The sequence below is a fragment of the Ornithorhynchus anatinus genome, chromosome 18, assembly GCF_004115215.2.
Source record: "Ornithorhynchus anatinus isolate Pmale09 chromosome 18, mOrnAna1.pri.v4, whole genome shotgun sequence".
Lineage (NCBI taxonomy): Eukaryota > Metazoa > Chordata > Mammalia > Monotremata > Ornithorhynchidae > Ornithorhynchus > Ornithorhynchus anatinus.
Window position 1 is genome coordinate 4,725,906 of NC_041745.1, and position 21,827 is coordinate 4,747,732.

The 21,827-nt window shown below is 45.1% G+C and overlaps 1 protein-coding gene and 1 non-coding gene across 9 annotated transcripts in view; both read left to right on the forward strand.

Moving 5' to 3' along the window:
• The first annotated feature begins 14,137 nt into the window (after positions 1-14,137).
• LOC114805590 lies at positions 14,138-14,275 on the forward strand. The gene has a single exon (XR_003753561.1). It is a non-coding gene; the product is annotated as a small nucleolar RNA SNORA7 (small nucleolar RNA).
• A 291-nt stretch (positions 14,276-14,566) lies between these two features.
• KCNJ15 (potassium inwardly rectifying channel subfamily J member 15) overlaps positions 14,567-21,827 on the forward strand; it is a 297,724-nt gene continuing 290,463 nt past the window's right edge. For 5 of the 8 annotated variants that reach the window (XR_486015.3, XR_003766020.2, XR_003766021.2 and 2 more), the window contains exons 1-4: positions 14,567-14,728; positions 15,040-15,160; positions 17,894-18,011; positions 20,069-20,296. The gene's annotated coding sequence lies outside the window, so the exon portion shown is untranslated. Of the gene's footprint in view, positions 14,729-15,039; positions 15,161-17,118; positions 17,231-17,286; positions 17,328-17,893; positions 18,012-20,068; positions 20,297-21,827 lie in introns of those variants that run through there. The other 3 variants (XR_005661048.1, XM_039914671.1, XM_039914669.1) reach the window with 3 other exon arrangements.

A 21,827-nucleotide genomic window follows, 5' to 3' on the forward strand; every position in this document is an offset into this window, starting at 1 on the left:
AGAAGAAGCAGATGGTGCTCCATGTTCTCCCAGCCTTCTCGAGTACTCAGCGCTCCCGTGAGGAGGAGCAGGGATCAAGCCCAGGCCAGAAGTCACCCTGAGCGCTCCAGTCACCTCAAAGTCTGAGGGATGGCAAGGCAGCAGAGCCTTGAGAGTGATGAGGGAGGAAAAGAAAGGATGTAAGACAAGGAGGAAAGCATCTTAAGAATGTGCAAGAGGAGGGAGTTCAGCTTTGCCCTTCAGACCCCCTCCCTGTCTCACCTAGTTTCTCCGTTTTCTTCCTCTCTGCACCCCCACCTCTCTGCCCCCTCTAAACACTTCATCAGGGCTGTTGACAAGTAGCAAAGTGCATTACTTGAGTTTCACCTTCTCTCCCTGCCCCATCTGCTCTGGCGGTGCTAATGAACAGTGAAGTGGTCACACACTGGGCAGCAGAAGAGAGGAGTGGAAATGGGAAACAGGGCTCCTAGACTGAAGTTTCTGCTCCTGAGTCCTTGAGAGCTGGTGGCCACAAAGCAATAATGTGTATTAAGTGCCTATGATGGGTGTCGGGCTGGAAAGAAGACATGGAAATGGATTCAGACAGAGTTCCAGAAGGGGCTCACTCTCTAAACGGGGAGGAAGACAGACCAGGGGTAAAAAGAAAAATTGGCTAAGATAAACAAATCTGTTCCAGTTAATAACTGGTTTAGAGGGACTGGCCCTTGTTCTCCTTTCCTCCTCCACTCTTCCGATCCCATCATCCTGGCCCAAATGAACTCAGAGGTGCTGTTAAAGCCCTCTCTGAGGACGTGATTTATCTTTGGATGTGAGGAGTCTGTTGTTTGTTCTGTCGGGGCAGGGACTGTGCCTCTTCCTCTTCTGTCTGTCGTACATTACCAAGTGCCTAGTACAGTGATACTACTGTAAGGGGTCTATTGATGATGAGCTTTTAGCAGAACCTTCCAAAATCTAGTTCTTGGAGACAGAGTCCCTCATCTTACAGTCTCTCTTTGCTTGGTTGTCACTTTTTGAGCGCACACAGTGTGCTTGAATAGAACCAGTAGGCATGGTAGTCCCTGTTCTCTAGGTACTCACATTTTAAATCAGCCGAGCACTCCCAGAAAGAGGGAAGAATCTTATTTTAAAGCATCTCTATTAGGTACAACCAAATCCTCCAACAGTTTACTGGAAACTTTTAGGTTTTGACCAGCAAGATCAGTGCAAGAACTCTTCCAGCAGAACTTTTCCAGAAGGATTTTTGTCGTGATTTTTATCACAAGGCAGGAAAGTTATAGCTTATCCTGAGAAATGGGCCTGGCAGTTGAATGGTTGATTTCCCCCCCCCCCCAACCTATGACAATATAGGAGTAAAGGCCAATATAGCTCACATCCTTAAAGGGCCCCTAGAACCGGAGGCATATTGAATCACTGAAAATGTCTCCACCCTCACGGTCAAACACACCAGTATATTTGGGGGTATTTCAGTCAAAGGATGGGCTATTTTGATTAATTTACATAGCCCAAAAAGTAAATACTTTCAGTTCATATGCTAAGGCTTTTTTTTTTTTTTTTGGCTGTACCTCTGACATGGAAACTTGTCATTTAACCCTGCACACTTCTCTTTCTTGTACAAGTGTTTTTCAGACCAGAGTGCCACCTCCCTAGCATGTTGGATAGAGGATTGGCAAAAACCTTACTATGCTTTGGAAGTGGAACAATAAAATAATGCATTTTACTTGGATCACACCCCCGGGGGCCCATTTAGTGCCATGCAACAGCGTGCACAATGATGCACTCGAACCCCCAGGAGTGCAAAGAGAGTTTATGCTCATCCTGTGCCCACCACAAGAGGTTGGAGAGTGTCTCTGCCACCTCTCCTATCCTCTGCTGATTTCTCTGGCATAGTCACCCCCGCCCTCCGCAGGGACAATTATTCAGCAGACGCTTACATAATGTTTCTTCTCTGAAGAATCTGTGCTACTCACTTTAGGTGTAGTCAACAGCAAACAGTCAAAAAAAAAATGCAGGACTGTTCCCTACTGTTTCCTGGATTTTTTTTTCTTAGGACAATAATTGGCAGAATTCTAGTTAAGGTCGAGCAGGCACAGTGTCATTTTTTTGTCACTCCTTGCGATCTTGAGTGAGTACTTTAGTTACACATGTGCCTTTTGGGTCTGCGAACCTTATCTTGCATATTAGGGTAAGGGCAGGAGGAACCGTGGGAGAATCACTGCTGCTACCACCTCATTCAACTTCGTGGGTTGCCTGGATGTGGGGTTTGTTGTGAACCCAGCTATGTTCACACCAACAGCCAGCCCTCGGGCCCCCTGCCCCCGCTTTGGAGCTTTCTGAAAAAAAAACACAAAAAAAGTTCGCAGCCCCTGGCTTTTAGTCAGAATACTTATGAATACTTGTTCCCAGCAGTTGGTAGCCCTGCTGCTCCCATTAGTTGGTAGCCCTGCTGCTCAGACCATTCCAGCCCACCTTTACTATCAAGCTTATATAGAACAAAAAGACAGTTTCATTTTTAAAGGCGGTTTGCTTTAACCTTTCCAGCTCCCTTACACTATGAGCCCCACGTGGGATAGGGATGGAGTCTGATTTGATTATTCCTTATCTCCCCCCCAGGGCTTACCACAAAATAAGCACTGGACATATTCAAATATGATGATGATCCTTCCAATCCGGGTGCTGGGCCCACGAGAGAGGTGGAAAGTAATGCTTTTGTTCCTTGCCATGGGAAAAGTCTGCAGGAATGCCCTTTTCTGTTCCTTCTGGAATGGCTAAGCTGCAGTGACATAAGAGGGAAAGCCTCCAGATCAAGTTACTAGTGCCCTCCCCTGGTCCGCTGGGGAAGGAACAGATAAGGATTTGGTAGAGCAGCAGAGGAGCAGACCCAGTTTAGGATATGAGAGTCATTAGTCGAACTGCTAATAAGCAGGCTAAACACTTAGACACATGAAACACCAGGAGGAAGGCCTAGCTGGATAGACGTAGACTATTTACGCTTGTGGCAGTCGCTCCCAAGGACTGGTTAGCAAGAAGGGCTCACATCATGAAGAGTGAAAACTCTGGATTGGGGTTTACGCAGCGCACTTACGGTAGACGAGATCAGGATCTTGCCATGGTTAAGGCTGCAGAATGAGAGGCAGGGATTCCTTGAAACATCCCACGTTGCGAGGGTCATAGGTGAGTGGTGGGGGCGGGGGGCAAGGGGGTGGCAAGAAAAAGAAACTGGGAGGACTTGAGACTCTCAGGGGTTAGGTGTAGCTTCCTAGGGAAGCAGTGTGGCTCAGTGGAAAGAGCCCGGGCTTGGGAGTCAGAGTTCATGGGTTCGAATCCCGGCTCTGCCACTTGTCAGCTGTGTGACTGTGGGCAAGTCACTTAACTTCCCTGTGCCTTGGTTACCTCATCTGTAAAATGGGGATTAACTGTGAGCCTCACGTGGGACAACCTGATGACCCTGTATCTCCCCTAGTGCTTAGAACAGTGCTCTGCACATAGTAAGTGCTTAACAAATGCCAACCTTATTATTGTGGTCCTTGGGTTTTGCAAGAAGTCTAGGAGAAAATGTGGGATTAGAACCTTATGAAGAGCGTTCTGTTTTCGGATGATTCCACTCTTCAGACCTTGTGCATGTCAAATACAGTTGTGACCTTGACGTAAGGCAGAGGTGATTGGATTCAAATGCTAATTGTTTTTCAATCTACCTCTACTTTCCCAGCACCCTTGCTCCTTTCCAAGTGTTATATTGATCCCAGTATCGGAGCCATATTCCTTTTAAGACTAAATGTTAAGAAGCTACTTGGGCATAGCAGGTTTTATATAGCTTTAATACTGTTCACCTGCTACCAAGTTAGCAGTCTGTTTGAGAAGATACAATCTCTGTTGTTGGGTGTCCCCGGACTTAATCCTTCTCTATGAGGCCCTACTAGTATTTATTCCACAGAGACTGTCGGTCTCAGTGTTCCAGGACCGAGAAGCTACATTTGGCTTCCTGAGTTAACAGCCATGTGTTGCCAACTACAGGTGTGAGTGGCTGTCAGTGGGACTTAGGTACAACACATAATTTCTAAAGATTGCTTCGTGGAATCCATAATGAGGCATAGAAGCCTATAGGGGTGTGTTGGGGGTGTTCAGCCTTATTGAGTGCTTACTGTGTGCAAAGCACTATATTAAGCTCTTGCGAGAGTACAATATAATAGTAAACAGGCACATTCCCTCCGCATAACGAGCTTAAGGTCTACGTACGCCTAAGTGTGTCTGTGCACCTAGACTGTGCATTATTTATCATCTGACATCACCTTGAATCACTGCAGCTCAATCTGACCCATCACACTGGAATTGATGGTAAAGGCTGGAAGATAGTCAAACTCAAATACTTAAATAGCTGCATGGGTGGAATGGAGCTGTGGATGAGTGGGGAGGTATGTGCCACTTACAGATACAGAGGCTAGCACAAGGTCAGTCAAGACTATGTCCTTCACTAAATAAGTGGACAAAGAGTTTTACAATTAGGATGGGGCAGGGAATGTCTTATTTGGGCAAATGCAGGTCCCACCATTTTTGGTGTTGTGGTTGATTTTTGCTTATTTGATTGATGTGAAGTTTGTGGAGCTCCTTAGCCCCGATGACCCTAGGAATATGCCATTTCTGTGTCTCTGATGGACAAGTCAAAACACTAAGAGGTTTTAGCTTGCCCATGGATTAATTTACCCTGGCAGTTCTCTGACCCAACTTTTTCAATGTGTTATTAAAATTGGTTTATGTAATTGCAATAGGAGCCAGGTAGCATGGGACTTGGCCCCACATTATTTCTAAAGATAGTTTCATGCAGTCCATAATTATGCATAGGAACTTGTGTGTGTGTGTCTACCCGCGCACACACTCACAAAATCTTGGATTGTGGTAGAGTAGGCACAACCATGATTTCATGCTAAAGTTGTGGATCTTGTGAGAAATTTGTCCAGTTTTTTTTTCCTTTCAAAATATCCCCAAACTATTGATTTCCAGTTCACAGCCTGGCCGTGGGAGGAGGAAGGAAGTAGGGAGCAAGAAGGGGAGGATGTAATTTCCATTGGTTCTGGAGGCTAAACAAGTGTTTGGGAGGAGAGGGACGGGATGACTCCCTTTCCCTAGCCCAGTCTTTTGCTTTCCCTAAGTGGCTCACTGCTTGTCTGAGGACACACTACATGCTTAATCATCTCCTTCAGTCCCAGGACTATTAAGAGGATCCCTTTACTGAATTTGTCCAGTGTAAGCCTGAAGCCCAGGCCACAGAGGACAGAGCTAGGATTTATTCATTCAATTTGTATTTGTTAAGCGCTTCCTGTGTGCACAGCACTGTACTCAGCGCTTGGGAAAGTATAATACTGGAGCTCAGCATCTTTGTATTGTTTAAAAAATTCAACAGGAACTGGATTCACTATTAGTCAAGTTAAACAGCTCTTGACTTTAGTTTCTGGACTCAGGCCACAAAGTCCTGCTACTGTCTTACTGGAGAGAATTGAGGAGCCCAGAGTGACAGTAACACATTTTCATATTCCTGAATTTATTTCAGTAGCTTTGGGACAGGAAAAAAGCCACCTGGCATATAGTCTCCTGACATGTTTACCCGAGCTCTCACTTGCTAATACCTTAAGTGAAACAAACGAACAAATGACTACAATTCAAATAATTATTTCCTGCTCACCCGCCTGAATCCGGTCCACAGACTTGGGCACTGTTTGTTTGGATAACGGATGTTAAATGAGATGGTGGTCTGAGCCAGCAATTAAATATGTATTTAGCTCCTGATGGTAATAAATATTCTGAAAAGGGGTTCAGCACAACTCCACAAAGCATTGGTAGGTTTCATTAAATGTTTCTCATTGAGAGAAGCAGGAGAATCATTGGACACAAACAGCAGCAGCATGACCCCATCCACTTTCTTTTTCATATGGTATTTAATGAGTGCCTTCTATGTACCAGGCACTGTACTAGCTGCTGGGGTCAATACAAGCTTATCAGGTTGGACACAGTCCCTGGCCCACACGGGGCACACAGTCTTATTCCCCATTTTACAGCTGAGGGAACTGAGGCACAGAGAAGTGAAGTGACTCACCCAAGGTCACACAGCAGACAAGTGGCAGAGCTGGGATTGGAACTCAGGGTCCTTCTGACTCTCAGGTCTGTGCTCTATCCACTAAGCCATGCTGCTTCTCCCCTTTCTCCTGACCCCCAGGGCCTAATTTGTAAGAAAGATGACCTCCTGACCCCCGTACCTCACAGCAAGACTCTCACTGGCTCAAATTCCAGTCTGGGAAAGGCTCAAGCAGTGGCAGCATGAGGCCTGACTCAATTTATAAAACACGGGGAAGGTTACCGTGGTCCCTCCAGCTGTGACTTGTGTGATTTGGTCAGAACCGTGAGGAGCTGTAGCCCTGCCGCTCCTGTTGTATTGGTCGTCATCCTTGTCCTTCATATTTTTGTTCCCCAATACTCCCCATCCCACCCCACTTACTCTTAGGTCGTGATCCCTTTGGGTGCCAGGGATTGTGTCTCTATCAAGTCTGTGCACTTCCTTCCCAGTGCTTAGTTAGTACAATGTCTAGCACACAGTAGGCACTTAAGCACTATTAATACTTGCTAAAATGGTCATTAGCTAGCTATGCAACAGGTACATATGTGCATTCACATACATTTAAAAGGACTTTTATTTTCACATCGTGGGATTGCTAGGTATTGCTGCCTGATGTTTGTTCATTCAGTAGTATGTCTTGAACACCTGGGTGCTGCACAGTGTACTAGATGCTTAGGAGAATACAATCGAACTAGATGATGTGGTTATTGACCTTGGTGACTTTTTTCAATCTAATGCGGGACGGAAGACAGGCAGACATAAATGGTATGGGTAAATGATTGGTATGTAGCAAATTATTGTGGTGTATCCAGGGAGTTGGTAGTGTGGATCCAGGAAGAGGAGTGAATGAGTGTGCTCAGTACAAGAACCTTGTCCCAGGACTTGAATTCTTGCTTTTCAGGGAATTCCCCAGACTCAAATTTTTTTATGGTATTTAAGCACTTACTATGTTCCAGGCACTGAGCTAAATGCTAGGATAGATACAAGGTAATCAGGTTAGGCCTAGTTCCTGTCCCACAAGGACACCTAGTCTAAATCAGAAGGAGGAGGATTTTACCCCCATTTTACAGATGAGTTAATTGAGGCCCAGAGAAGTTGTCAGGTCTTGCCCAAGGTCACACAGCAGACAAGGTAGAGCTAGGATTAGAACCCAGAGCTTCTGACTCCCAGGCCAGTGCTCTTTCCACCAGGCCACACTGCTTTTCAACTTACTGATTGCTAGATACAACTAGCTTAGTGCCCCTTGAGCAGCGTCATTTTCTTGTCAACTTAAGAGAGTGTTATCAAAAGCTTTCATCTGTTCTCTTTTGCTTATTTCTTAAATGGGTTTATCCTTTCCTCTGTGCCCCCTGTTGCCAAAAGAATAGCTTTTAAGATCATTTTTTCCCAAGCCTTACTGCCAGAAAGATACATGCTACTTGAAATAATTTGCTTAGCTATGTGAAGAAACATCAGGCTGTGTCTGCAAGAGGATTCATTTTCCTGAATTGACTGGATTTAATTCAGTGGGTGCTTTGCAACAGCACCCATGTTGCTGTTTAGATGGTTTGACTTGATTAATAGTACATTTTGAAAAGAGGTGCTAGGGACGTATTGATGATGTAAAAAAAAAAAAAAGCCATCTGGAATAGCCAGTCAAGTCTCTGGGATGTCAAACTTGATCATTCAAGTCCACTTAGCCCTTCAGTGGTGGATCTCAAAGCAGTTTGAACCTCACCTTGGCGAAGTAGCTAACTAACCTGATTCTGAGCCTTAAAGCTGATTTACAGAGAACCAGTAATGGTATATGAGGAGACTAGAGGAAAGAGCAGAGGTCTGGGAATCAAGACCTGGGTTCTAGTCCCAGTTCTGCCCCCCACCCACTGAATGATTTTTGGGCAAGGGAGGTAACCTTTCTGGATCTGTTTCCTCACCTGCAAAATGGAATACTGGTTTCTCCTGACCTCTCAGGGATGTTATGAGGCCAGAATGAGATAAGTGATGTGAAAACACTCTGGAAAAATGAAATTGCTCCAAAGATTCAAGGTAGTAATATAATTAAGACTCAGAAATATAATATGCACCACATTTGCCATGACTGCTTAGAAGAGGAAAAATTGGCAATGTACAGGCATTTCGTCACCCTAATACCTCCTCCCCCCTCTCAGTATCACACTTGGGGTGTTTCCAGTACTGTACCAGTCTCAGTTACTGGAGGGAGAGTCAAGCAGGAGCATACCCATTCCATTCCCAGCTTGGGCAGTGGCTAGCGAGTGGAAGGCCATCTGCTACAAGTCAAAACTCACCTGTGCTGGGCAGCAGCAGCAGAGGAGAGAGTCGAGGGCGGAGACTCGAGTTTACTGCACAGAGGAAAGCAGTGGTAAACCACTTCCATATTTTACCAAGAAAACTCTATGGATACACTACTAGAAGGATTGCAGATGAAGGTGGGGTTTTCTGGAAGGATTGTGTTCCATGCAGTCGCTGTGGGTCGGAGATGACTCGATAGCATAAAACAAGACAATACCTCCTCCCAGGGGTGTTTGGCAATGCCAGGCCACTGCAGGGAACTTCTGTGGGTAAGGGTGCCTGGAAGCCTCAAAACTATGATTTTTCAGGGTCCTGAGCAAGGGTAAAGTTAGGCTAGTTCAGTCAATCAATGAATGGTATTTATTGAGCCCTATTGTGTGCAGAGCACTTTCTTAAGTGTTTAGGAGAGGATGGTACAGTAGAGTTGGTAGATAGGATCCCTGCCCAGGAGGAACTTAAAATCTGGAGGAGAGACAGCCAGATGGGGGAAATGGGAGAGTATCCAGATACGTATGTAAGGACCGGAAGCTTTTTTGTATTGTAATATTTACTTTAAGTTCATTTCAGGTGGTTGATTTATTTTCCAATGACTCCAGTTCCAGAAGCAATGCCAAATGTCCACTTCACTTTGTGCTGCACATTGACAACCTCACTGGGCCCGCTACTCGTTAGTCCGTTCCCTCTGAGATGCTCTGGTCTAATGGCGCAGGGGGTTGGATTTTCTTGGGAGCGAACAGTTACTTGCACCAAGGTCTTGAGCAAACACCCCGATTTCTCAGGCCAGGGTTTCCCCTGCATGGGAAATGGCAGTGACAGGCTCATCCGCGGAGGATTTTGAGCTCGGGAAAACATACCAGTTTTTGGAAAGTCTTGTTGGAGAAGAATGTTGAGTGGGTAGGAAGAGGCAAAGCACCTATTCAGGTTTGTTTCTGGACCTTGCTCCTCCTCCTGTCAGCCAAACTAGCTGCAGGACGGTTGGGTTGAGGGGCACAAATACTTAGAGCAGTTGCATCTCGTCGTGTGCGATGCTTTGGACAAGACACTAAGTAGAAATCGGAAAGATTATCCACAAGGTGGAAGGTTGCCTGGGACAGCTTTATTTGCATGCAGATGGGTATGCTGAAGACCCTGACTCATTGAGAGCAAGGCAAACCCACAGGAAGGGTTCAGAGGAGCAGTGGATGAAGTGTCTTTATCAGAAGCCTAAGAACGTGGAGCAGAGTTACAGCTTGTGAGGGAAGCTGACCAGCCCTGCAGCACTTATGTACATGTCTATAATTTATTTATATTAATGTCTGTTTTCCCCCTCTAGACTCTAAGGTCCTTGTGGACAGGGAAAGTGTCTACCAAATTTGTTGTATGATCCTGAGAATTTAATATAATGCTGTGCCCACAGTAAATACTTGGTAAATACCATTGATTGAAAGATGAATCTGGTAAAAAAATGTTGGTATTTGTTAAGCGCTTACTATGTGCAGAGCACTGTTCTAAGTGCTGGGGTAGATCAGGTTGTCCCTCGTGAGGCTCACAGTCTTCATCCCCATTTTACAGATGAGGTAACTGAGGCACAGAGAAGTTAAGTGACTTGCCCACAGTCACACAGGTGACAAGTGGTAGAGCCAGGATTTGAACCCATCACCTCTGACTCCCAAGCCCGTGCTCTTTCCACTGAGCCATGCTGCTTCTCTGGTAACGTTGGTAGAGATGCACATGAGTCCTTTGTAATCCCAGTTCTTACCCTTTCCTATTCTTATTTTCTCCCTTGAACTGAATTCCTTTGTCTTTGGTTTTGGCATCCATATTTTGGTTGCTTAGGACTGTCAGTCATAAGTGGATGCATTTATAATAATAATTATTATTATGGTATTTGTTAAGCACTTACTATGTGCTGAGGACTGTTCTCAGTGCTGGGGTAGATACAGGGCAATCAGATTGTCCCGTGTGGGGCTCACACTTTTTAATCCCCATTTTTACAGATGAGGTAACTGAGGTACAGCAAATTTGAATGACTTGCCCAGTCACACAGCAGACAAGTGGCAGAGGCGGGATTAGAACCCACGACCTGTGACTCCCAAGCCCATGCTCTTTCCACTAAGTCACACTGCTACTTATGTGACTTGGGGTGGGGCAGATAAAGATTGCCCAGAGAGAATAAAGAACAGATTATATATAATTGGTTTCAACTGCGTCCCATATTGCTTTCTCATCAGAGCATTGTTTATCACAATATGTACTTTGGTTAAACTGAGACAAAGGATCTGTTACATTTTCACAGGCTCCTGGTACTAGTGCCAGGCCTTTTATCTTCCTCCATGATTCAACTGATCAATAAAAGAAAGTGGCATCGATTTAGGCTTTCACCATATCAATGATAAACATAACCATTTAAAAGCCGGTCGTGTGTGCCTCACCAGAGGGAGGGAGAAAGCAGGAGGATCCATGAAAGCTAGGCTTACTTCCAAATTACCTTAATTTTTAGCCCCTGTAGGTCCGTTCCTCCCCACCCCAGCTGCTCTCACGCACTGTCTCTGGCTGCACTACCTGGGAGAGCCCTCACTCCAGGCTGCAAAATGGAGTGATTGGGAAAGAGGCTAGGATCAGGGTGAGTTGGAACGCTGGGAAGTTTTAGCTCAGCGAATCCTGGCCGGATTGCTGCAGTATTGTTTCTGGGGTTGAGTAAATCGCACCTGGGTAGGGCCGGACAGTCCTAAAGCAGTATTCCTGAGAGACTTCTCCAGGCCCAACTCCTCCTCCCTTTTTCCCCAGAAACCTTTTCTTTTTTTCGCTTCCTCTCTTTTCTTTCTTTTTTTTTTCCCCTTGTTTCAGAGTCAGCTCCCCTGCTGAACCTGCCACTGACTTGTACGGAAGCTAGATTGTGGGAAAGATCCCCATTCTGCTTAGTAGAGACCAAAAATACACACTAAATATAACCTTACTCTTACTAGAACAATTGCTCCTTATTTCCTGTTCTGCTAGAGGAGTTATAACTGCCACCAGACCCCCTAATATGGTCCTTGCGCTCCTCACTAACTGTGTCAGATGTTTCACCCTCGTTTGCACCCCATCCTACATGGGAGCCTGACTACCAGTCTGGTTGGGTGAATACTTATGTTTAAATGGCTCAAATATGTCTGGGACCTAGCCTATTTTACCATTAATAACTGGATTCCTGTTACAATGGTCCCTTCCCTGCTGAATGCATCCTCAGTGTGCACAGTTCCAAATTCTGTGACATGGAGTCACTTATCATCACCCGCACAATCGTCAGTTTTGAGTGCCTTCTAGGTCCTTGGGAGCTTTTGAGGAAAAGTAGAAGACTTTTCTGCCCTCAAGGAGCGTTCATTCTAATGGAGGAGGCACTCAGATAAGCATTCCAGTGACCAGAAGATAGATGGTGGGTGGGGCAAAGACAGATGGCACACTCTTTCCCTGATGCTCTCTTGAGAAGGAAGAGGGAATTGGACTCTCCTTTGTCATCCCCCCTCAACAGTGACCTGAGGTGTGGGAAGAACTGGAGAGTATTCTTTTCAGAAAGTGGGTTTTTTTTCCCGTATTTCAAAATATTTGTACTGAAGCTTCATAAGTAGACTATCGTAGGCCGCCAGGAGGGTATCTATCTTCATACTTTGCCTGGAGATATTTTCACACTTCCTGAGCAGAGGCTTGATATCTGTGGGATGAATCAGCAAGGGTCTAGGTCACTTCCTCCTTTTTCTCCTCACTCATTCCCCCTTTTCCTCTCCTTTCCTGTTGCTGGGGCTTAGCGAGAATCATTGCTTCCACTTTACAGATGAGGGTGATGAAGAATAAGGAAGTAAGTGAAAAGGCATGGCTGTAAATCAAGCTGAAGGAGTACAAGTCCTGGGTTATTTTCCCCTAATGGTATTTAATTGTTAAACTATAGTGGTCTTGGTGGTGTGGGGAAATTGAGAATAACCACTGTAGATAATGTCATAATTATTGAGCCCTTACTGTGTGCAGAGCACTGTACTAAGTGCTTGGCAGAGTACAATGTAACAGAGTTGGTAGACATGCAGAGGATTATATCTAAGACCCAGTAAATTTGAAACCCATCAAGCCTAATCAAAATGAATTGCCTAATAGTTGGATGCTTCCTTTTGTATTTTGGAGTGAAGTTAAAATTCAAACCAAAGTGAAACCTTCTACAGAGGCAGTCTGGTCTAGTAGAAAGAGCAAGGATCTGGGAATCTTGAGTCCTGAGTTGTAGGCCCACTTGGGTCATTTGCTTGCTGTGGGATCTCAGGTAAGTCACTAACCCTCTCTGGCACTTAATATGCTTATTTACGCCATAGCTCCTACTCTATTAGTTTTATTCTACTAAACATATTACTTTTTACTATGTGCTAAGCACTGGACTAAGAATTGGAAGTGTTACAGGGTAATCAGTTCAGACACAGTCCCCATTCCGCACTGGGCTCACAGTCTAAGAGGCAGGGGAGCAGATATTTCTTATCCCCATTTTCCAGATGAGGAAACAGGTCTAGAGGGGTTAAATGAGTGGCAAAGCTGGAACTAGAAACCCAGGTATCCTGATACTCAATCCCATTCTCTTTCTACTAGGCCATGATTCTTCTTCTGTGAAACAGGCATAATACCTGCTTCCTGTTACTTTATGGTAAGTTGAAGGTAAAATGAGACCCATAATGTTCAAGCACTTTGGAAAAAATAAAAAATCCATAAAAATTCAATGTATTTTCAACTTAACCTCAATAACCCTCCCTCCATTCATTTTTCCACCTTTCCACCGCCCCTCTGCCCGATTCATATTTTGTAATTAACCTGGCAACAAAGCAAAGCTGTAATGTCATCCTAGGTTGAGGTGCATCTGCGCCGGCTAAATTTATTTTTATTGAAAGAAAAATAAAACATAAATAAAGTAAACATCCCAAGCCCTTTCCTGCACTAACAGGAAACATCTGCTTTGGCAAGTGGAAGAGCCTGGAGAAGATCCCTGGAAGCATTTAGCTGCGTGGTGTCTCGATCAACCCCAGGAGTCGCAAGTGGTCACGTTTAATAATTTTCACTGTGATATTTGTTAAATGCTTACTATGTACCAAACACTGTGGGAAGCACTGGGTTAGATTCAAGTTAGCATATCCTAATATCTAACCCCACCCATGGGGAAAAGCCCAATTGCGTGTTTTAGTGACCGAAACCAGCTAAGAAAATCCTAAATTGGCACCATTCAGGTTGTCGTGGAAGGAAAAGAGAGTGGGACTGACCTCTCCTTCAATCTTACATTCCCTTCCTCCACTTCCTCTTTCCATGGTTTTTCTTCCTGGGTAGGAGAAAAGATGGAGTCGGAACCCCCACTCCAATAGCATGTTTGGCTCCCCCTTATCCACCTGTAGTAAACTCCCTCCCTTGCCCTCTTCCACTCTGGAGGTTCATGCTCCCCATTAACTAGTCTTACCCTGAGCCTTTTAACACTTGGGCCTAGGGATAACCCCTGGCAAATACCTCAGGAATTGGATTGCTTTGGAGCTGAGGATTGAGGGCTCCTAGACCATCAAGTCATTCCACAGTGCCAGCCTCATTGGGCTTCTAGATCTTTTAGTCAGAAGGTGAGTTGAGTATCTTGAAATCACTAGGTTGGTTGGTCACTGCTACTTTCAATGATCAGGTGTACCATTACTGTAACCATTAGGCAAAAATAATTGAGGATAATTTTTTTTTTAAATATGATGTTTGTTAAACTGTTTCTATATGCCAGGTGTTGGGATGCCCCTCTCAGGATTGCACTTGGAGAGTTTCCAGTACTCTACCAATCTCGGCTATGGGAGGGAGAGTAAAGCAGAGGCAGACTTGTTCCATTTCTAGCTTGGGCAGTGGCTAGCGAGTGGAAGGCAATCTGCTACAAGTCAAAACTTGTCAAAACCGCTGGGCAGCAGCGGCATGGGAGAGAGTCGAGGGCGGAGACTGGAGTTTACTGCGTGGAAGAAGGCAACGGTAAACCACTTGCGGATTTTTACCTAGAAAACTCTATGAATACACTACCAGAATGGTTGCATAAGGAGTTAGGTTGTTCTGGGAGAGATGTATCCATGAAGTCGCTATCGATCAGAAACGACTCGACTGCATAAGACAAGTGCTGGGGTAGATACCGTACAATCCGACACAATCCGACACAGTTTCTGTCCCCCATAGGGCTCACAGTCTAAGAGTGGGAAGAGAATAGATGGAGAAGCTGAGGCAGAGAGAAGATGTTATTGGTCCAAGATCACTTAGCAGTCAACTGGTTGAGCTAGGATTGGAACCCACGTCATCTGATTCCTAGGCCCCTGCTCTTTCCACTGGGCTATGCTGGAATCAAAGGTAGAGGTAACACTTATAAATACTAAGGTTTTGGGAATCGGGAGGCATTTTGGCCTCGTAGACAGTGCATAGGACTGGGGAGTTGCAACCCAAGGTTTAATCCGAACTCTCCCACTGGCCTTCTTGTGACCTTGGGTACGTCACCTCTGGGCCTGTTTCCTTGTCCACAAAATGGGGATAAAATGCCTGTTCTCCCTATCCTTTAATAATAATAATTGTGGAATTAATTGCTTACTGTGTGCCGGCATTGAACATGAATTCTTTTTGGGACAAGAATCATAGCCAATATGATTCCTTTATTTTTATCACAGCAGTGAGCACAATGCTGTGACACAGTAAATGGTTAATAAATACCACTGACAGACAGAGGAAGAACTGTAACAGAAATTTGCAGATGCTGCTCCTGCTGCTGATGAGACTGCATCCAAGAGGGTGAGTGTATTTGAGAAAGCAAGGGAAATCAAACTTGTGGAGTGATTCCTGAACCAATAGGTAGAGCTGTTGAAGCAGCATGGCCTAGTGGGTAGAGCCCGGCCCTGAGGGTCAGAAGATCCTGGGTTCTAATCCTGCTTCCAATATTTGTCTTTTGTGTGACCTTGGGCAAGTCATTTAACTTCAGTGTGCCTCAGTTACCTCATTTGAAAAATGAAGATGAAGACTGTGAGCCCATGTGGGACAGGGACTGTGTCCAACATGATAAGCTTGTATCTATCCCAGCGCTCAGTACAATACCTAGAACATATTAGGCACTTAAACACCATTTAAAAAAGCAACCCAAAAGTTGAACCTCAAGTCCCATCTGAAGTCAAAGTAATAATCATAATAATGTTGGTATTTGTTAAGGGCTTACTATGTGCAGAGCACTGTTCTAAGCGCCGGGGTAGATACAGGGTAATGAGGTTGTCCACATGGGACTCACAGTCTTCATCCCCATTTTACAGATGAGGCAACTGAGCCACAGAGAAGTTAAGTTACTTGCCCACAGTCACACAGTTGACAAGTAACAGAGCTGAGATTCGAACCCACAGGGAGCAGGATCGGAGATCAGGGTGTAGCCAAACTTTGAGTTGGTATCAGAACTTCAAAAAAATAACTGTATTGTGGGAATAGGCACCCTGCAGAAGAGTCTGTTTGAAAGAGTTGAAAATTAAAAACACTTCAACCCCTAAATCAGGATGGAATGAAGAGTGAATGAATGTGTGTGTGTGAGAGATATAAATAATGGGCCAAGTGGTTTAAGACGTGAAAGTGTTTAGTTCTCTAACACCTGCAAGATAATGGCTTTGGTAATACTTGAGGAACAGTAAGGAGGAGCCAGAATGTTTACCCAAGTTACCGTTCCTGAACAGGAACATCTGCCTTACCCACCTTTCCTCTGGCATCTTTCAGAGCTGCAGTGCTCTTTGCTTCACCTCACGGCACACTTAACTTCTAAAGGAAGAAACACCTTTCCCCACAGCACTTTCTGCCTTGGATAACAGTGAGGAAGGTCCAGTTTTTTAAGCGAAGGGCAAAATGAGGGCTGCAATTCTTCGAAACCCCTCACCCCTTCCCCCAAACACTTGTGCTTTTTTGGGCCTTCTACATTTTCTACTGCATGATCACACTTGTCTTTTACTCCCTTTCTTTAGAGAGCCCTGTTGAATGCTGTTCCTTTTCTGTAGAAATCAACGTTCTTCTCCCACCCTTCTCCTGCCTTGGGACTGTAGGGCAGTGGTGAGCAGCTGCTGTGTTCCGTTACAGCGGGGGACTGCAGGGAGATGGTCCCTGTTATCTCTTACCATCTCGGGGACTCTGAAGCTTAATTAGCCTTTATGAAAAGCTTTGGAGATTCCAGGGTGAAAGGTGCTGCAGGTCCCCTCCACAGCCTTGTGATGGTTTGTTATTTATTGCATAAGGGCATCGGGCTTTCTCTCTATTAATTGTCCAGACAAGACTAACCTCGGGTTACTTGGCTCCTCAGGTAGGGGCCTGTGCTGGGGCCCAGCTGGTTGAACAGATGGCTTTGTTGTTCCTCATCATCGACACTATTAAAAATAAACGAAGCATGCTTCCAATCAAGTTGCTTCGTTATAACTCTGGTCCTGCAGCTCTAACCAAATGATTTTCTTTCAGTGGTGGCTCTGACTGACTGGTTGGTGCCCCTTCAGCCTCCTCTGTCTGTCGGTCAGTGGTATCCTTTGAATGCGTACTATAAGCAGAGCACTATAGTAAGCACTTAGGAGACGCCATACAGTGGAGTTAGCAGGCACGATCCCTGCCCACAATGAGCTGACAGTGTAGAGGACTCCAAAGAGATCTTCTTCTTGGAGCATTAACTCTAGTCCCCTGACTTTTGTATCTGGGTTTTCAAAATCCCTTTTTGAAAACTGAATCCTCTGCATTTACAGGGGTCTGAAGATTGGTTGACTGTCCCCGGGAAGCCAATCAGCTCCACTCATGTCAAGCAGAGGTATACCCATTCCATTCCTAGCTTGGACAGTGGCTAGCGAGTGGAAAACAATCTGCTACAAATCAAAAATCACCTGTGCTGGGCAGCAGTGACACGGGAGAGAGTCGAGGGTGGAGATTCAAGTTTACTGCGTGGAAGAAGGCAATGGTAAACCACTTCTGTATTTTTACCAATAAAGTTCTATGGATACACTACCAGAACGATGCAGATGGAGATGGGGTGTTCTGGGAGGGATGTATTCATGGAGTCGCTACAGGTTAGAGACAACTCAACAGTATATAAGACAAGATCTGGGGAAAGATGTCACTTTCCACCTGTATTTTAGGCAGGATCCTCTGCTAAGGTGGCTATTCAGGATCCTAAATAATAATGACATTTTTCTAAGCATTTTTTATGGGCCAAGTACTGTTCTAAGCACTGGGGTAGAGATATGAAAATGAAATCAGACACAGTCCTCGTCCCACATGTGGCTCACAGTCTATAAATAGGGAGAACAGGTATTTAATCCCCAATTGACAGGTGAAGAAACTGAGGCCCAGACAAGTTAAGGGATTTGCCCAAGAACACAGCAGGTAAATGGCAGAGTTGGGACCAAAACCGAGGTGCCTCGCCTTTCAGACCCATGCTCTTTACACTAGGCTATACTGCTTCTGCTTGTTTTTTACATGTCATGTGTGTGTGTGTTTGTGTGTGTGTTACTGTCTGTGTTACAGTTGTCTTTGGAGTTCAGAGATGCTGTTGGTGTGCCAGTAGGAATGACTAGCTGAACAGAGGAAAGAATGGTTAATGATCCTCTCCACATGGGGACTACACCCCATTGCTGTGAACCAGGTTGGTTGCTCTGTTGCTATTTTTTCCAGCATCTCACAGCTGAGCTGAAATTGGGCTTCCGTGTCCACTTCTAGCCATACTTCTGGTGTGCTATCACTGCCTCCCCTCACATCAGGTCTGTGAAAGTAGCTGGTTGACATGCCCGTAACTGTACCTGTCAGTTTATCCTTTCCCCTTAGGTAACTCTGCTGCACAGCCTTGGTTAGACTAGCAATAACTCCGAGAACTTAAACCGGTATTTTTTTCTCAGGGCTGGAAGTCCCACTGAAAACTGTTGGTTTTTATGTTTGTTTCACCTTAGTAATCCTACCCCAACATAGTTGCTGTGGGGTAGACTCCAGAGGGTGGGGTGTACATGGCCAGAGGCACTCCATGGTTCTGAGTGAGCAGGCCTGTGGGCCTTACTTGGAGGTTAGGCATCAATGCCAGTTCAGGGTCTGGGATACTTCTGGACACTCTAAAACTTGTGGTGCATTTTCTGGGCTGGTGGGATAGCTTTTCTCTTCCTCTTCTTCCCTCCACCCCCCCACCCCCCCACCCCCCCCCCGAACCAGAACTGACCTGTCGGGAGTTAACTAGATGATTATGCTAGAAAAAGGTCCAGGCCTAATCCTTCTCAGTCAGCTCTCTGTGTGACCTGGAAAATTTGGGCCATGTGTCCAGGCTCCCTAGCACTGTGAAATGAATCGAGGAATTTTTAGGGGAGTATGCACAAAGACATCCCCTCCCGGCCAGACACAACCAGTTTAACCTGAATTATCTGGAGAACTGAGGCAAACATTCTCCTCATCTTGATATTTCCTCCTTTCCCTGTTTCATAGACCAAGCCCCTAACTGGCCAAAATGTCTGTTTGAGGGTCTATCATCATTCTCACCTTGTTTTATCTGTCAAGGTATTAAAACTAGACCCCCAAAGGTAAGTAATACCCTAGGAAACCATGAAAGCTACATCTCTCATTGTCTTATCTGTGTTTTTGATTGACTTAGATGTTGCTTAACAGTTCCTCAACCTCAGTGAACTGCAAAACATTGTCCAGTTCAATTTGGACTTGATCCTGTACTCAGCCAGGGTGAGATCTGAAATTCTTCCAGAGTGCTAAGAGGTGTCATTTAGAAAATGATCTCTCCTTGTACCCTGAACTTTATCACCCTTAGTGGCCCATTACTGGGAAGGTAAATCAGCCTTGCAGCCCCTCTGCACAAATCTTTCAATCCAAATTAGCCATAACTAAACAGTATCAGGATATCTTTCCCAAATTAAAAGAAATAAATGGATTGGTAGTTGTCGAATGAGGAGTTTCAATATGAGCCTCCTATGGTGGTGGATAAATTGCTGAAATGGAAAATTTGAGAAAATCCAGAAATAATATTTGTTAAGCACTTAGGCTGTACCAAGCACTGTAGTAAGTGTTAGGGTAGATGAAACATAATCAGATGAGACAGTTCCTGTCCCACCTAGGACTCAAAGCTTAAAAGGTTTCAAAAGGTTCCATGCTAAGATTCCATAATATAAAAAATGTTTTTCCTCCTTTTGAGTGCATGTAATTAGAAAAATGATTGGCAGATTATAGAGATGAGAGGTGAGGAGATAGGTATTTTTTAAAAAATGTTTCCCATCTCCAGCCAGCTTTTTCAGTGGCTGGGTTTAGCAGCATCTTGCCCAAATTTCTGTTTCCTTGAATATTCTTCCCAGCTCTCATTCAAATTGGAGTGTTCTTCTCTGCCTCTCGGCCCGAATCACCAGGCGCTCAGTATGCTTAGGGGCTTTCCACAGCCAACACAAACAGATCAGACAGGGGCTGATGGTTTTGTTTCCCCTTTGCTGAAAAGTATAAGAATTCCTCTTGCACCCAGCATTGTGCCACCCCCATGGGTAAAACCAGGAAGACGGACTGGGGTGGAACCACCACCTAAATAATTCTTAATTGAAACACGTAATTAGCTTTACCTGTCCAACTTTCCTTTTGTAGGAAGTGTTTCTCTACCTCCAAAGAAATTAGACTAATAATTTTTGTAATGATAGCTTTCCCTTATATCTCATCTTCTGTGAAATGCAGACCATTCCAAAGAAGAAGAAGGTTTTGAGAGAGGAGAAAACAATGAAAGGTCAAAATTCATGGACTGAAAGGAAGGTTTTCAGCCAGCACCCCAGTAAGAGCCCTGGTGAAGTGGAAGAGCTCAGTGGAAGAAGTGAGATCAGAAAGCTATATGTAACTCAAATTGCAGTAGCGTTTCCATTGTCCCATGAGCTCCTTGCTCAATGGAAAGCACCTTTGCCATTTCAGGTAAGTACTCACTGTAATAATAATAATAATAATAATAATAATAGTGTTAGTATTTGTTAAGCACTTACTAGGTGCAGAGCACTCTTCTAAGTGCTGGGGTAAATACAGGGTAATCAGGTTGTCCCCCCGTGAGGCTCACAGATAATCCCCATTTTACAGATGAGGTAACAGGCACAGAGAAGTTGTGACTTACCCACAGTCACACAGCTGACAAGTGGCAGAGCTGGGATTTGATCCTATAACCTCTGACTCCCTCTTTCCACTGAGCCACGCTGCACCTGGTGTATTGTGTCCTGGAAATAGGGCCAGATTGGCAGTACCCTAGTTGAAGGCGAAAAATCCACAGTGGGGCCTATTTCTGTGGTGACTGAGTAAAGTGTTGCCATCCAGGGCCAGAGCAAGAGGATAGGGGACAAGGTAGAGGACTCAGGGTCACATCCAGAGCAGGTGCAGTGACATGACTGCCCCTATCACTTCCCCTGAGTCCTGAGCTGCTGCTCTGGCTTCCTGCAACCCTCCACCTTAGGTGCTGCCAGGATTCCCTTGTCTGAGACCTGATCGTGGTTACTGCTCCTGCCCTGACCTTCCCTCTCCACCCTAGCTCAGGCGTGGCTGGGCTGAGGGGTGGGAGGAAGGTGACCAATCTTTAATTATTGCAGAAATGCCTTTACTGATTCCAAGAGCAGGCTCAATCCCTTTGAAGTGAAGAGCTTAGCTAGTGAGTTTCTGTCTTTTCCAGAGATCTGGTTCCCATTTAGAGCAAAAGAGGTAATTCACAAACATCATCCAGAGAAACTACCATTGATTGGTTGATTTTCTTGGTAACTGAAACCTCTCACTTGGCCATTAGTGACTTTCCACGTGACATTCTCTCAGTTTTGGGGGAATGAAGATGTGATTCTTCCTGAATTAAGGGGTGGAAATGGTGGTCCAGGTCACGTTGGGAGCTCATCTTGGATTTTGGGGAAATGCAGTTTACTGTCATTTTCCCTGAGCAAGTAGCCTCACTGAGCTCTCCACAGGCTGTTTGGTTTGTTGTGGGAGACTACTGAGACCACTTGTTTGGGATTTCACTTGACCCCAATTACCTTGGTCAAGCTGTGTCAGAAGACTGCTAAGTGGCTGTCTGACTGCATTTCTCATTGCAGGCTTTCTACTCCCACATCCTGTTCAGGCACATTAGCTGAATGCCAATTTCAGACTAGTAAATGTGTGAGGAGAAAATTTGTAGGATTTTTACAGAGTGGCGATTTGCAGCCTGAGCACAGATCCACAGAGCTTTGGTGCTTAGACCGAGTCTTCCCTCTGTTTCTATCCCACTAATTGCTGCTTTTTCTCCCGCCCCCAAGCTTTACTGTCTTACACATTTCTATATCCATCTTTGCCCCTGACATTTATGTGTGTTTCTTATATTTAGAAACTGCTCTCAACTTATTCCTTTCTGGCCATTACTACGATTTGTCAGCAGTAGCTCTGACAGACTCTGTAAACTACTTCTTGCCTTCTAGCTGGTTGTTTCTGGCTACTGGCC